Genomic DNA, 15,079 nt, shown 5'->3' with positions numbered 1-15,079 from the left:
GGTTTGAGTGTCGTGGCTGCAAGAGGGCAGGAAGCTGGAGATTTTCTCCCTTCACCTCTGGTGGAGGGACAGACTTGGGTACCTCCCAAAGCAGTGGACCACTCTACCAATCACAGCTGTATTCATTTTAAAAGTGGTCCAGGTGGCTCCTAGGGAATGTTGGTTTTAAGATCTGAAAATAAAATGACAGAGCCACTGTGTTCCCACTTTTGCCCTCTCCTTCCAATCCCTCAGAGCCAAATTGAGGAGGTCGGCAGGTGTCATGGGTTACCATGAACATTCCCTTGTCCACATTGCCACCATACTTACTTTTCAGGACTGTGCATGTCTGATCCTGCCCCTGGCCTTCATACACAGAACAAAGGCTGTACCTGCTATTCAAGGCCTTCATTTTCTGACTGCAAACCAGCTTTCCCCTCCTCCCACACCACAGCCCCCACCACCTGTTCTCCTATCATGGAACTATTTCCATTCTTCAAACACACTCCATGGAACACTTGGTTCTAGTCTTCCATCTCCTCTTCCATCTGGGGAACACCTGTACCATCCTCCCCTACCACTCCTGTGAGCTTTATTTTGACTCATTTCTTCATTATCTAGAATACTTACTGAGTGATATGGTTTGGATTTGTGTCCCTGCCCAAATCTCATGTTGAATTGTAATCTCCAGTGTTGGAGGATGGGCCTGGAGGCGCCTCTCCTCTCCTGGAGGAGGGAGGCGATTGGATCAAGAGGGTGGATCTCCCCCCTTATTGTTCCTGTGTTAGTGAGTTAGTTCTCATGAGATCTGGTTGTTTAAAAGTATGTGGCTCTCCCACCTTCTCTCTTTCTCACTTCTGCCCCAGACATGTAAGATGTGCCTGCTTCCCCTTCACTTCCACCATGATTGTAAGTTTCCTGAGGCCCTCCCCAGCCATGCTTCCTGTACAGCCTGCAGAACTGTGAGCCAATTAAACTTCTTTTCTTTAGAATTTACCCAATCTCAGGTATTTCTTTATAGCAGTGTGAGAACAGACTAATATAGTGAGGCAGGCAGAATGATGGCCCCCAAAAGATGTCTACATTTCAGTCTGTGGAATCTGAGAATATGTTACATGGCAAAGGGGGCTTTGCAGACCTTACTGAGTTAAGAATGTTGAGATAGTAAGATTACCCTGGATGATCCAGGTGGGTTCAATCTAATCGCATAAATCACATCAAAGTAGAGAAGCTCCTGACACCTTGACTTTAGCCTAGTGACTCGTGTCAGACTTCTGACGTATAGAACTAGAAGGTGATAAATCTGTATTTTTAAAGTCACTAAGTTTATGTTAATTTGTTACAGCAATGATAGAAAATGAATACTCAAGTACTTTGGTTTTTGCAAGGGTATGAAGAGTTATACTTTCTGAGGCTCTGCCTATCTGAGAATGTCTGTCTATTGCTGTGACCTATGAACAATAAATGATTCAGCTGACTTTAGAAAGGGCTATGGGGACATATTCTTTTAAACTAAAAATCTGCAAATTCTGTTTCATTGTTGTGCTGGAAAGGGCTAACACAGCAGGCCTGAGGCTGTATCCTCCGAAAGGCCTGCTGTCAAGGTTGGCTCTTGGCCCGTGTCTGAGAACTTGGATTTCGGGAGGGTTCCATCATTCCCAAAAAGGATCAGAGTGGCTCACTGTGCCTGAACTGTACAAACAATATGCTTTGTGCCAAACACTTGTTTTCCTTTTGAGAGTCTGAAATTTTGGTGCATGCCAGACAGAGGGTGCTTAGTGACCAGCCCCCAGTAAATACCTCAGGCACTGACTCTCTAGTGAGCTTCCTGGTAGACAGCATTTCACACATGTTGCCATTATTTGTTTGCTTTTGGCATTAAGGGTGCCCTGTGCAACTCCACCGGGAGAGGTCTCTTGGGAGCTTGTGTCTGGTTTCCTCTGGACTTCACCCCATGCATCTTGTTTTCGTTTTGTTGGTTTTGATTTGTATCTTTTCACTGTAATAAATGTACTCACAGCTATGTAATACTGTGAGCAATAGAACTCACAGCTATGTAATACTGTGAGCAATAGAACTCACAGCTATGTAATAGATGTACCACTACATGCTGGGTCCTGAGAGTTCTCCTAGCAAGCCATCAAACCTGGAGGTTGTGTTGGAGACTCCTGACACACATGCCATTGTAGCATTTAGTGCCGTGGGGGAAAAATTTGATGCCCATAACTCCACCCACCCCTTCTTTTTTTTCCTTGTCTGGATATTTATAAGAATTTTCCTTTATCCTTGAAAAAAAAAAATCACCAATGTCAGTCAAGACTCACATCTCTTTTCATTACTTTTCCCTGGTAGTCAATGATCATTTTTAATCTAAACATGCGAGTCTTTGGCTGGGAGAGGTTTTCATCTAGTGTGGCAGGTATCACTGTCAGAATTAAACTTCTTTTTCTCCTCTAATTTAAAAGAGAAGTGGCACAGAGTCACCTTTGTCACTCTAGGAATGTAGGGAAATTCTTTGTGCACATAGCCTGCTCCCAAAATCACTGAAACAATTACAATAGATCATTGGGTGGGTGTGCACCAGGCTTTTGTGTCTGAGGGCAGGGAGGTCACCAGGAATTGGGTACCTGCTGGAACCCCTCCTGACGCTGGATTACAGCCCCTGGTTGTTGGTGCTGGTAAACCCAGAGAGGACTGGAGTGGAAGGGCATGTGTGTCCAGAGCCAGGCATTAGCCAGAACAGGATGTAGTCCCTTCCATGCCTTGGGGTGCCCACCAAGGCAGTCAGTCCCCAGCCCAGCTATCACAGCTTGACTCACTGCCCACAGTGTTGCAATTATTGTGTGGGTCAGGGGCATGGCTGTTCCTGTATTCCAGAGATGACAATTGATAATTCCTGCTGGGTGCTGTGTGAATCAAGTGTCCCCTGTGTTTCTGAGATGACCCACCAAAGCCAGCTGCTACAGGTTAGTGCTGCCCTCACCTCACTGTCATAGCCAGGGAATCACAATAACATAACCGGTCAAGATGTGAATTAGAAACGAGGAATTGATCTCCTCATGCTGGTGATGGACTGGCTCATATGAGAGCAGATTCCACTGGAGAAAAGAGGACTCTGGAAATTTCTGTACATGATTATTTCTTTCATAATTCTTCTTTTGTTTCTGTTACCTGTTGTATAACAGACCACTCCCACAGTTTAGTGGTTTAAAACAACTGTTGGATTCACTGTTGATTACAATTTTGTGTACTGGCAATCTGAAATGTTCTCTTGCTGCACTTTTTATCTCTAAACCTAAGTATCTTCTTAAAACATTTCAATCAATCATTTATGAGCTGCAATCATTGGGTGGCTTAACTGGGGCTGGAGGGTCCAAAGTAGCCTCACTCAGATGTCCAGCAATTAGTGCTGGCTGTTGGCTGGGTGTCTTGGTTGCCTTCCATATAGCTTCTCATCCTCCAGGAGGCTAACTGAGCTTTTCACAACATGGCTCTGAGGGTTCCAAGAGTTAAAATGGAAGCTCAGAAGTTACAAAAGACCACTTCTACTGCATTCAGTTGGTCAAAGCAAATCACAGGCCAGCCCTAATACAAGGAGACAGACTCTGCCTTTTGCCGGGACTGTCAAGGTTACATTTTGTGGACACAGGTGGAGCATGACCCACTGAGGGCCATTTTCATAATCTACCACAGTTTCCTTCCAGAATGTCTATTACCTATAGAAATTCGATAGGGGTAAACAAAGCCCACAGTGTCCAACCTAACTTTTACTGACTCTGTTACCTTTTTATTCATCAGTTATGCTTTTAATTTGAAAAGAAGCTTGTATGATTTCAGACCAATTCTTTCCATAGGTGCAATGTTTCCCCGAATGTAATTGAGAATGCAACTTAGAGTTTTATCAAAATTTCCCCCTATTTCTTGCCATAAGTCTGATTTGAGGCAGCTGTTTTCTCTCAATTCCTCAAAGATAGTCTCTTTCTTTTGAACTATTAAATCTTTTTATATCCTATCATTTTTCTCTATTTGCTCATCCTGACAAATGGGAAAGCTATAGGTTTCATTAAGAATTGGGAGCTGAAATGGGTTTATTTAGAGAATGTGTTTAAGTCTTTCAGTTCCAGATGAGCTTAGAAGGAAAACAGTGGGATTTGATGTGTTTTTACCTTTCCAAGGTAGAATTTCTATGGGATTAGACACAAACAGTCAAAAGGAGCTACATGGCCAGAAATCTTTTCTGATTTGTTGTGGCAGCTAGAAGCAAATGCAGGTGTCTCTAACCTGCACAGCTGCCCTCATTAGAGGCTAGTTGCAGGGGTGTAGGATCTTTGTTTGTGGAGACACCTAGACCCAGTGCAGGCTGAGGGGCTGCCATGGCCCACCATGCAAAGTCCAAGTCCTAGTGCCAGGCAAACTCCAGCGACTATAGGTGGGTGGAGATTTTAACTCCTCTCCGTCCATGTACTCTTTTCTCTCCTCCAGAACTTAGCACTTTAAGTTTGAGAAAAGTACTGAGACACTTTTGGGGCCCTCACTCCTCAGATGAGATTCATTTCCATCACAATGATTTCCACTACAATTAGCCTTCCCCTCTTGCACAGTGTCTCTTATAAATGTCTCAAATGTCTGGTAATTGCCACCCTTTGTTTGTATTCATCCCTGGTACAGATTGTTCTCCACTTTTGGGAATTTGAAAGATGAGGGGAGTTAAGAGAGTTTAAGCATGGGCTAGATGATCATACCTGTCCATAGGAAGTAAGGGTTGGATCCCAGACAATATGGAGAGATGGAATCATAACTCCTTGCTTCCCACCCAGTAAGCCTGGAACACAAAGGGCCAAACTGTTGATGAAATGTGGACAACAAAAGACCCACTCACTTGTGTGTCTTGACCTGTGCCATTAATTCCCACAAATAAAGCACACAGATGAGCTTATAGTGCAAACTACAAAAAATAAAGAGTAACAACCTTCAATAAGTGAGAATCAGGCAGTACAACAAAAAGCAGAATTAGACAAGTACCTCAGATAGTTGAAAATCTGATAGAGATGGTAAAATAAATATTTCATAATGATCAGAAACATTTGTAAAGGCCAGGCATAGTAGCTCACGCGTGTAATCCCAGCACTTTGGGAGGCTGAGGCAGGTGGATCACTTGAGGTCAGCAGTTTGGGACCAGCCTGGTCAATATGGTGAAACACCAACTCTACTAAAAACACAGAAATTATCTGGGCATGGTGACACTTGCCTATAATCCCAGGTACTGGGGAGGATGAGGCATGAGAATTGCTTGAGCCTGGGAGGCAATGGAGGTTGCAGTGAGCTGAGATCGTGCCACTATACTCCAGCCTGGGCAACAGAGACTCTGTCTCAAAAAACAAAAAAGTGTAAAGGATACAGAAGATGGCCGGGTGCAGTGTCTCATGCCTGTAATCCCAGGACTTTGGGAGGCTGAGGCGGGTGGATCACATGAGGTCAGGAGTTTGAAACCTGCCTGGCCAACATGGCGAAACTCTGTCTTTACTAAAAATATAAAAATTAGCTGGGCACGGTGGCGGGTGTTTGTAATCCCAGCTTCTCATGGGGCTAAGGCAGGAGAATCACTTGAACCTGGGAGGCGGAGGTTGCAGTGAGCCAAGATGCGCCATTGCACTCCAGCCTGGGCTGACAGAGCAAGACTCTGTCTCAAAAAATAAAAAAGGATACTGAAGACAAGTAAAACAGAACAATATGGGGGAGAAACAGGCAGATTTAGAAAAGAATCAAGTGGAACTTTTAGATGCTAAAATATAATCACTGAAATTAAAAACTCAATGGATAGACAATTAGACACAACTGAAGAGAATTAGTGAAATGGAAGATAACTTTGGGGCTACTACCCAGAATGCAGTACTGTGAACTAGAGAGACTGAAAATGTGAAATTGAAGTTGAGGGGATAGAATGAGTAGCTCATTCTAGGAGGATTGAGTAAGGAGCTCCAATACACATTTAGTAGGTTTCCGTATGGTTAGAACTGAAAGGAATTGGGAGAGGCACTATTAGAAGGGAGAATGGCTGCAAATAGTTGATAATTGATGAGACACATGAAATCTCTAATGACTAAGGATATTCCCAAATTGATGAAAAGCAAGAATTTTCAGATTCTATAAGCACAAGTGCCAAACAGGATTTTTTTTTAATCCTAAACATTATCAGAGTTAAACTACAGAGGACCAAGACAAAGAGAAGATCTCAAAAGCAGACAACCAGAGAGACTTATTAAAAATGACAGTGAGGTTGTGCTTGGTGGCTCATACCTACAACCCCAGGAATTTGGGAGGCTGGGGTAGGAAAACTTCTTGAGGCCAGGAGTTTGAGACCAGCCTGGCCAACATAGCAAGACCCTGTCTCTATATTAGAAAAGAAAGATGACAGACTTCTCAACGATAATAGAAACCTTAGACAATGAAAAATAATTACCACTCTAGAATTAATTTTTAATTTAGCTGTTGCTAGCTTTATCCCCTCCAGCTTTGTAAAAGTATAATTGATAAATAAAATATATATTTACTTCATGCAATGTGACATTTTGATATATTTTATATTGTAAATGAATAAATCAAGTGAATTAACATACTTGTCACCTCATATACAAATTATTTTATACTATTCTCTTAGCAGTTTTCAAGTATGCAGCACATTATTATTAAATATAGTCACCCTGCTGTAGAATAGATCTCCTGAACTTATTCAGCCTAACTGAAATGTTCTGCTTTTTGATCAACATCTCCTCATTCCCCAACCCCTATCCCTGGCCACTTGTAACCATTATTCTGCTCTCTGCTTCTTTGAGTTCAACTTGTTACAGATGCCGCATATAAGTGAGATCATTGTCTTTCTGTGCCTGGCTTATTTCACTTAACACTAAGCCCACCAGGTCCATCCATGTTGTCACAAATGATAGGATTTCTTTCTTTCTTTCTCTTTCTTTCTTTCTTTCCTTCCTTCTTGCTTATTTTTCTTTCTCTTTCTTTCCCTTCTTTCTTTCTCTTTCCTTCCCTCCTTCCTTCCTTTCTGTCCCTCTCTTTCCTTCCTTCCTTCCTTCCTTTCCTTCCTTCTTTCTTTTTCTTTCTCCTTCTTTCTCTTTCTCTCTTTCTCTTTCTTTTGAGATGGAGTCTCACTCTGTCACCCAGGCTGGAGTGCACTGGTGCGATCTTGGCTCACTGCAACCTCCGCCTCCCAGATTCAAGTGATTCTCCTGTCTCAGCCTCCTGAGTAGCTGGGACCACAGGCATGTGCCATCACACCTGGCTAATTTTTTATTTTTAATAGAGACAGAGTTTCACAATGTTGGCTTGGCTGGTCTCAAACTCCTGACCTCAGGTAATCTGTCTACCTCAGCCTCCCAAAGTGCTGGGATTACTTCTTCTTAAAAGCTAAATAGTATTCCATTGTGTATATATACCACATTTTCTTTCTCCAGTCATGGACACTTAGGTTGATTTCATATTTTGGCTATTGTGAGTAACGCTGCAATGAACATGGAAGTGCAGACGCCTCTTCAGCATATGGATTTCATTTCCTCTGGCTGTATACCCAGAAGTGGGATTGCTGGATCATATGGTGGTTCTATTTCTAATTTTTTAGGAGCCTCCAGACCATTCTCCACAATGGCTGTACTCATTTAATTTCCCTACCAACAGCATACACTTGTCTCCATAGCCATGCCAACGTTTTTTATTTTTTGTCTTTTTGATAATGGCCTTTCTGACTGGAACGAGGTAATATCTTATTGTGGTTTTAATTTTCATTTCCCTGATGATTAGTAGTATTGAGCATTTTTTTCATATACCTGTTGGCCATTTGTGTGTCTTCTTTTGAGAGATGTTTCAGGTCCTCTGTCCATTTTTCAGTTGCATTGTTTTCTTGCTGTTGAGTTGTTTCTCTTTCACTTTAGTGTGTCTACTAGTTTTGGTCTTAGTGATTATTATGAGGTTTACATAAAGCCATTATAACAGTTTAAGTTGATAACAACTTATCTTAGACCTCACACAAATAACTTCTCCTCCCTCCCAAATTTTATGCTATTAAAGTCACAATTTACATCTTTTATGTATTGTATGTCCATTAACACATTATTACAGCTATAGTTATTCTCAATACTTTTGTCTTCTAACTTTTAAACTAGGATTAAAAATTATTTATGCACCATTATTACAGTATTAGAGTGTTCTGAATTTGAGTAGATTCTTACCTTTACACTGAGTTTTATACTTTTATATATGTTCATGTTGTTGGTTAGCATCCTTTTGTTTGCACTTGAAGAACTCACTTTAACACTATAAAGCAGGTCTAGTGATAATGAACCCTCATAGTTTTTGTTTGGGACAACCCTAAACTTCTATAACCCACCCATTCATTAAAAACAAAAACAAAACTCTAAAATTAATTGGACTGTAAGAGAGGTTGAAAAAGTAATTTTTGGACAAATACCAAGAGAGCTGACCACCAGTCAACCCTTTCTGCAAGAATTATGCTAGGATATGTTTTAGGTAAAAGAAATTCAAGCCCAGAAAAGAGAAGTAGAATGAAAGAATCTATCAGGAAAGAACTAGTAAATGCATTGTTAAATCTAAACATGCTTTGAATGTATAAAGTACTAATTATTATCTGAAGAATATAAAAATAAGATGCCTTTACAAAAACTTGGAACCAACCCAAATATCCATCAATGATAGACTGGTTAAAGAAAATGTGGCACACATACACCATGGAATACTTGCAGCCATAACAAAGAATGAATTCATGTCCTTTGCAGAGACATGGATGAAGCTGGAAATCATCATTCTCAGCAAACTAACCCAGGAACAGAAAAACCAAACACCACCACATGTTCTCACTCATAAGTGGGAGTTGAACAGTGAGAACACATGGACACAGGAGGGGAACATCACACATTGGGGCCTGTCGGGGGTTAGGGGGCTATGGGAAGGAAAGCATTAGGGCAAATACCTAAGGCATGTGGGGCTTAAAACCTAGATGACAGGTTGATGAGGGCAGCAAACCACCACGGCACATGTATACCTATGTAACAAACCTGCACATTCTGCACATGTAGCCTAGAATTTAAAATAAATAAAAATAAGGTGCCTTTTACTTAAGGCACCTAAAATACCTGACCACAATGAGACAGGAGGAGTGTAACAAAATCCAAGGTGTTCTAACATCCTTAAATTGTTTGGGAAGAAGGCATAGATAGTGATAAACTTGATACTATTCAATATATACATTGGAATCAAAGATACACACTATACACATAAAAAATCCAAGATAACCAATACAAATGGAAACAGTGTGTTTTATCTCTTAATGAGTGGAGAGGAAACATGTAATAAAAGAACATTCAATCACACCGACAGAAGGCAAAAATAAGGCCTGGTGAAAATATAAAACATTATATAAGACGAGAGAAATAAATGCAAGTATATTGGTAGTAACAATATAAGCACATAAATTTTACTGATAAAAAAATAAAGCCAAAATTCCTGATGACAGAATAGAAACTCTCAGTCATTTTAGTCAAAAGTTCTATGCTATGTATTCTAGAAAAATGTTGACCAAGAGAAAGATGGCCTATTTTCCTTTGGCCTTGGAAAATAGACCAAAGTCTCTAATGACAGACTAGAGAGTCTCAGATAGATGTTTTTATTAAAAGACCTATGCTCTACATTCTCGGAAAATATTGACCAAAAGAAGGGTGGTATAGATATTTAGACAAAATTGATGTTAGTGTCAAATGCATTATTAGGGTAATGATGATCATTACATAATGATAAAAGAAACAATGGATAAGACATACATAAAGTCTCAAATTATACAGAAACCCTAAGGCAGGGACAAGTTGGGTGAATTGAAGAGACAGAAAGATGGCCAGTATGGCTCTAAACTGCCCCAGCTGGGGCATCTTCTCTTCTCACATACCTCTCGGAGTGTCATCTCTCCCTATCTTGATCTCAGTTATCACCTACAAGCCAAGGACTTCTAGACTTCAGATGTGTGTGATGAGCTGTTTGCTGACCATTTCCATCAAGGCCTCCAGGCACCCCCGACCCAACATGTGTAAGCTGTACTCCTCATCCCCGACCTCCTCCACACGCCTACTCTTTTTCCTGTGTTCCCCCAATCTGCATGAGGTTGTCAAAATCCATTCATCACCCAAGCTAGAGAGCTGGGAGTCTTCGTGTGGACCGGAGTCCGATGTTCACAGGTCTTTGCATGGCAAATTGACATGGCAACCCAAATGGCACTTAGGAAGAGGCTTGGGGGACAGGAATCAGCAAAAGGAGTTAAATTATATTCTTTTAAATTTTTATAATGACAAATAATTCAAACAGAAAAAGTATGTATAATAAATTTTGAAAGTCATTTAAGATCTCAGTTCCTCAATCACTGTAATAGAGTAGTATAGGTCCTTTCAGACCTGTTAAATGTATAGACATCTATAGGTATACGTATACTTACATTTTGATTGTTTTGTACTATTGTGAATATATTATATAAAAAGCCAGTCCTTGCTTTTTTCCACTGAATATATTTTTATATCAATTTTAACACATGTATAATATGTTTTATGCCTATATCTTAATTCATTTTACAAATCTATGTTTCAAGTTTTATACATATATAATGTCTCAAATTATATATATATATAATGTTCAAATTTCCCACTGTATAAACAGCTGCAGTGAACAAACTTGGGCATGTATCTTTGTGCAGCTGAATGAAAAATCTGCAGAATAAATTACTAGAGGTGAAATGCCTGGGTCAATGGAGATTCACATTTTAATCCTTGATGGATTCTGCCGAATTGCCTTTAAAACCTTCTCCCAATTTACCCTGTCTCCAACTGGTGACTGGGAATATATTTCCCTACTATCTCACCAACATTAAGCTTTATTAATATTTAAAAGTGTTTTGCCAATCTGATAGGTAAAAATGTATTTTTGTCATTTTATAATTATTTTTTAAATTTTATTTATTTGTTTTTGAGACAGAGTCCTACTCTGCCACCCAGGCTGGAGGGCAGTGGCGCCATCCCAGCTCACTGCAAACTCTGCCTTCTGGGTTCAAGCAATTCTCCTGCCTCAGCCTCCCAAGTAACTGGGATTAGAGGCCTGAGCCATCATGCCTGGCTAATCTTTTTATATTTTTAGTAGAGACAGGGTTCTACCATGTGGGCCAGGCTGGTCTCAAACTGCTGACCTCAAGTGAGCTGCCCGCCTTGGCCTCCCAAAGTGCTGGGATTACAGGCATGAGCCATTGCACCCAGCTTATTTTTGTCATTTTAATCTGTACTTCTTTGTTTGAGCACTGTATCTTTCTTTTAAGTGAATTTCTAGTCCAAGTCTTCTGCACATTTACTACTGGGTTGTTTTTTTTATTGAGTTGTAGAAAGTTCTTTATACATGAACACTATTGACCTTTTGTACATAATAAATGTTGAAAATGTTTTCCCTCAATTTGTCATTTGTACTTTAGTTTTTAATTATAATGTCTTTTGCTTCAGAGACATTTCAAATATTTAGGTAGTTAAACCTTGTCATGTATTATTTCCAGACTTGTTTTTATTTTACCACCTTGTTTTTTAATGACCAGCTAATGATTTTACTCTGTAGTTAATCAGGAGTTACTTGAGGGCCTGGGCTGCATCTTATTCACGGGGGTAGATCCTTCTCAAGAAGTCACTTGCCCTAGAGCCCTGGTGATGATAAGGGCTCCGTAAATAAGCACATGTTTAAATTGTATTGAATCGACAGAGTTCAGTGTGCTGTAAAATAAGCAAACATAGAAAATGTAATTCCAAGATCGAGGTTGAGGGAAAAGCTCCAAGGTGATTTGGCATACAAAGCAAAACACATGGTGAATCAAAACTCCAATTTCAATCACTATGTGGAGTAAGATCGGGGTTAAATTCAGCTGGCAATAGGAAATTATTAAAAAGATCACAAGAAATGTGTTCTATATTGGTTTCACTTTAAAAGCTGTTTTTGTCCCTGAATTATCTGCTTTCAGAATCAGAGTTTAATATGGAAGAGTCATAGTTTAATATAAAAATAGTCACAGCTTAATATAAAAAGTCAGAATTTAATATAAAAATAACAAAGTGGGGAGTTCAGATGGTGATCTGGATCTCATGTAAACCACATGCCCTGTGACTGGGCCACTTTCACTACTCCGTGTCTGCTCTTTGCTGGTGACAGTGTACACTAATCACAGAACACATGGTGAAGAGGAAAGGCAGGCTCTTATGTAGGAGAACTGCACACCTCAAGCTATAAAATGCTGCTGCTGTTTACATTTTTAATGCTGCTCATCCAAACTTGGAAGTCCTATGACACTGGGGAAATCCCTGGGCCTCATTTTTGCTGTTTTAAAAACAAAGGGGAGTAAGTGCATGATCCCAGCAGTTCCTTCTGAAACTGAGGTCCTGGGACTGGACGAGACTCTTCCTGTAAAGTGATTTTCAGGGCCCTGCCTTTGTGGAATTCCCCCGTGATTCCATCTGAGGTGTGAAGGCGAACCCATCACAGTTGTTACCAGCTATTCTGGGAGGCTGCGCCAGGAGCCCCCAAGAGCGTCAACACCGATGTCTGTATAAGTTAAATTAAATTCCAGAGTCTGGCGTGAAGCTGGAACAGGCCTTGATGTTTTTATCTGTCTGCTGCTGAATTCCTCTGGGGCCTATCAGCTCAGCTGAGAGTGCATGCGGGAAAGGGAATGGAGGGGAAGGGACAGTCTTCTTTTATTTATGTAGGTTAATAATCATTTTATTTTATAAATTATACCCTGGTCACTTCCTAAAAGGACTCAAGATAATTCATGAATTCACTTGAATTGTGGTACTCTATCCCTGCCCTGTGTCAGACCCGATGCTGGGGGCTTGGAGAAAGAGAAACACAGGGAAAAATCTGATACTGTGTCTTACATGGCATTAGAGAGGCATTGGGGTGTACAAGGGTTATGGGGACACATGGAAAGAGAAAGCATGATGATAGTCCAGAGGTGGGCATGATGGAGAAGGGAGAGGGACAGGGGATGCCAATTTCTTGAGTATCTTTTAGGAAGCAATATGTCATAATGATCAAGAGCACAGGATTTGGCAACAGATAAGACTGGGCTCACTTATTTAAATCTCAGTTTTCTCATCAGCAGAGTGGAGTAGTAACAGAATTTCCTTTACTGGGTTGTTAGGCAGATTAAGTAAAAGATGCATGTAAAGCGCCTAGCAGTGTCCGGCACATGGCAAGCACACCGTACGTGGTCGCTGCTTTTATTATCCTGTGTATGAGTCAGTAAGATAGGCCTTACCATCGAAGGTTGCATTATACTTAGTTTACAGGTGAGGAAACAAAGGCTCAGGGAGGTTATATAATTTGCCCAAGGCTGCACAGCTTGGAGATGGCAGAAGCAAAATTCTAATAACTTCAAAGCCCATTTTCTTTCCACTGCTGCGCTGTGATGCTGCTGAAGGAAGGTTCCCCAAAAGACCCGATAGTTGAGTTGGTTGTTAAGGAGAGAATAGAGGTTGCTTTGTGGGCTTAGAGGAAAGGAAATGCCCTGCAACCTCCAAGAGCTGAATTTGGCCAACAACCTGAATGAGCTCAGAAGTGGATTCTTCCCTCAGACACTCCAGAATGGAGTGCAGCCTGGTTGACTCCTTGAGTTCAGCTGACCCAGGCAGAGGATATGGTCATCCCACACTCAGGCTTCTGACCTACAGAACCAAGAACTAGCAAATGAATATTGCTTTAGGCTGATAAATGTGTGGTCATTGGTTATGCAGCAATAGAAAATGAATGCAATGATTCAAGTATAAATATAAAATGAACATGTGTCAAACACTTCATTTAACTCAGTAAATGAGGGGATCCATCAGCTGTTACAGCTTTCAAAGGAGAATTCACAGAACTACACATGTAGGCAATCCAGAATGTTGAAATAGACACAAACGTCATCAATATCCCCAGAGCAATAAGCGATTGCATCTCCAGTGGGCAAAATTTATTCGTACTTCTATGGACTGGAATTATTTGCATTGCTATCAGTTTTCTACAATGTGTAAAATTGCAAGACAGCTTGAAAACAGTGAAAAGAGCAGATAACCCAAAAGGATGCTCTAGAAGAACATCTAGTGATCATGTTTTGCCCATTTTAAAGTCTGTCCCAGTTTTTCCTGATGAGCGGTATGGAAATACAGCTTCAAAATAGGCCACGGCCACACACATTCCTCCATAATGTATTGCCTCCACTCAATCCTGTCAGAGAAATTGTGAAGTGACCACAGGCTGGGACTCCATGAGGCCAAGGGTGGCAGGGGCTCAGTCCAGCCTTGACCCTTTACAAGCCCTGGAACATCCATTATCTGGCTCATTATTTTGTCTTTTCATAAGATTCTTACTGGTAAGGCAGAACCAGTAACAGTTATCCCCATTATGTTTCCAAGAAAACTGAGGCTCAGAGAGGAGAAGGACATGCCCGGGATCACTCAGGGAGTCAATGTCAGAACTTGGATATGGCATCCCTTCCCATCAGGACTTACCTTCTTCACTGCCCCTGCCTCCTTATCCTCTGACAGGTAAATTTCTGTCACTCAGCCCCTTTCCTCCTGCCTGGTGGACCATCCTTCCTGCAGCTGCATTTCAGGGCGGGCAACCTGGGCACTGGCTATTGCCTTGCATGTCACTTGTCCAGTCTGCAGGCAGCAATCCCAGGGCTCTGCAAAGTTGGCCTGATCCAACAACACCCCTGCCCCCATCAGAACCTCCCCCATCGTGCACTGAGCACATTCATGCCTGTGTTCCCTTCCCTCACTCCAGCATCCCGACAGTCCCCAGAACAATGCCCAGACATGACTTGCCCAGACCTGCTGTGCCCAGGCCACCTGCTCTGCCTACCAGGCTCTCCACCCTGGCCACCTGTCTCTGTTGGTTTCCCACTGGCACGGGGTTGGGAAGTCATCTGTCAGACCAGGCATGCCGGTCTGCTGGAGACTCTTCCCAAACTGTCCTCCTGACCCATGCCAAGCACTGGTGCAGGATAAGCCATTGGTGCCAGGCTGAG

The sequence above is a fragment of the Callithrix jacchus genome, chromosome 1 (assembly GCF_049354715.1).
Source record: "Callithrix jacchus isolate 240 chromosome 1, calJac240_pri, whole genome shotgun sequence".
Lineage (NCBI taxonomy): Eukaryota > Metazoa > Chordata > Mammalia > Primates > Cebidae > Callithrix > Callithrix jacchus.
The sequence above is the reverse complement of the archived record's forward strand: the minus strand, read 5'-3'. Positions refer to the sequence as shown.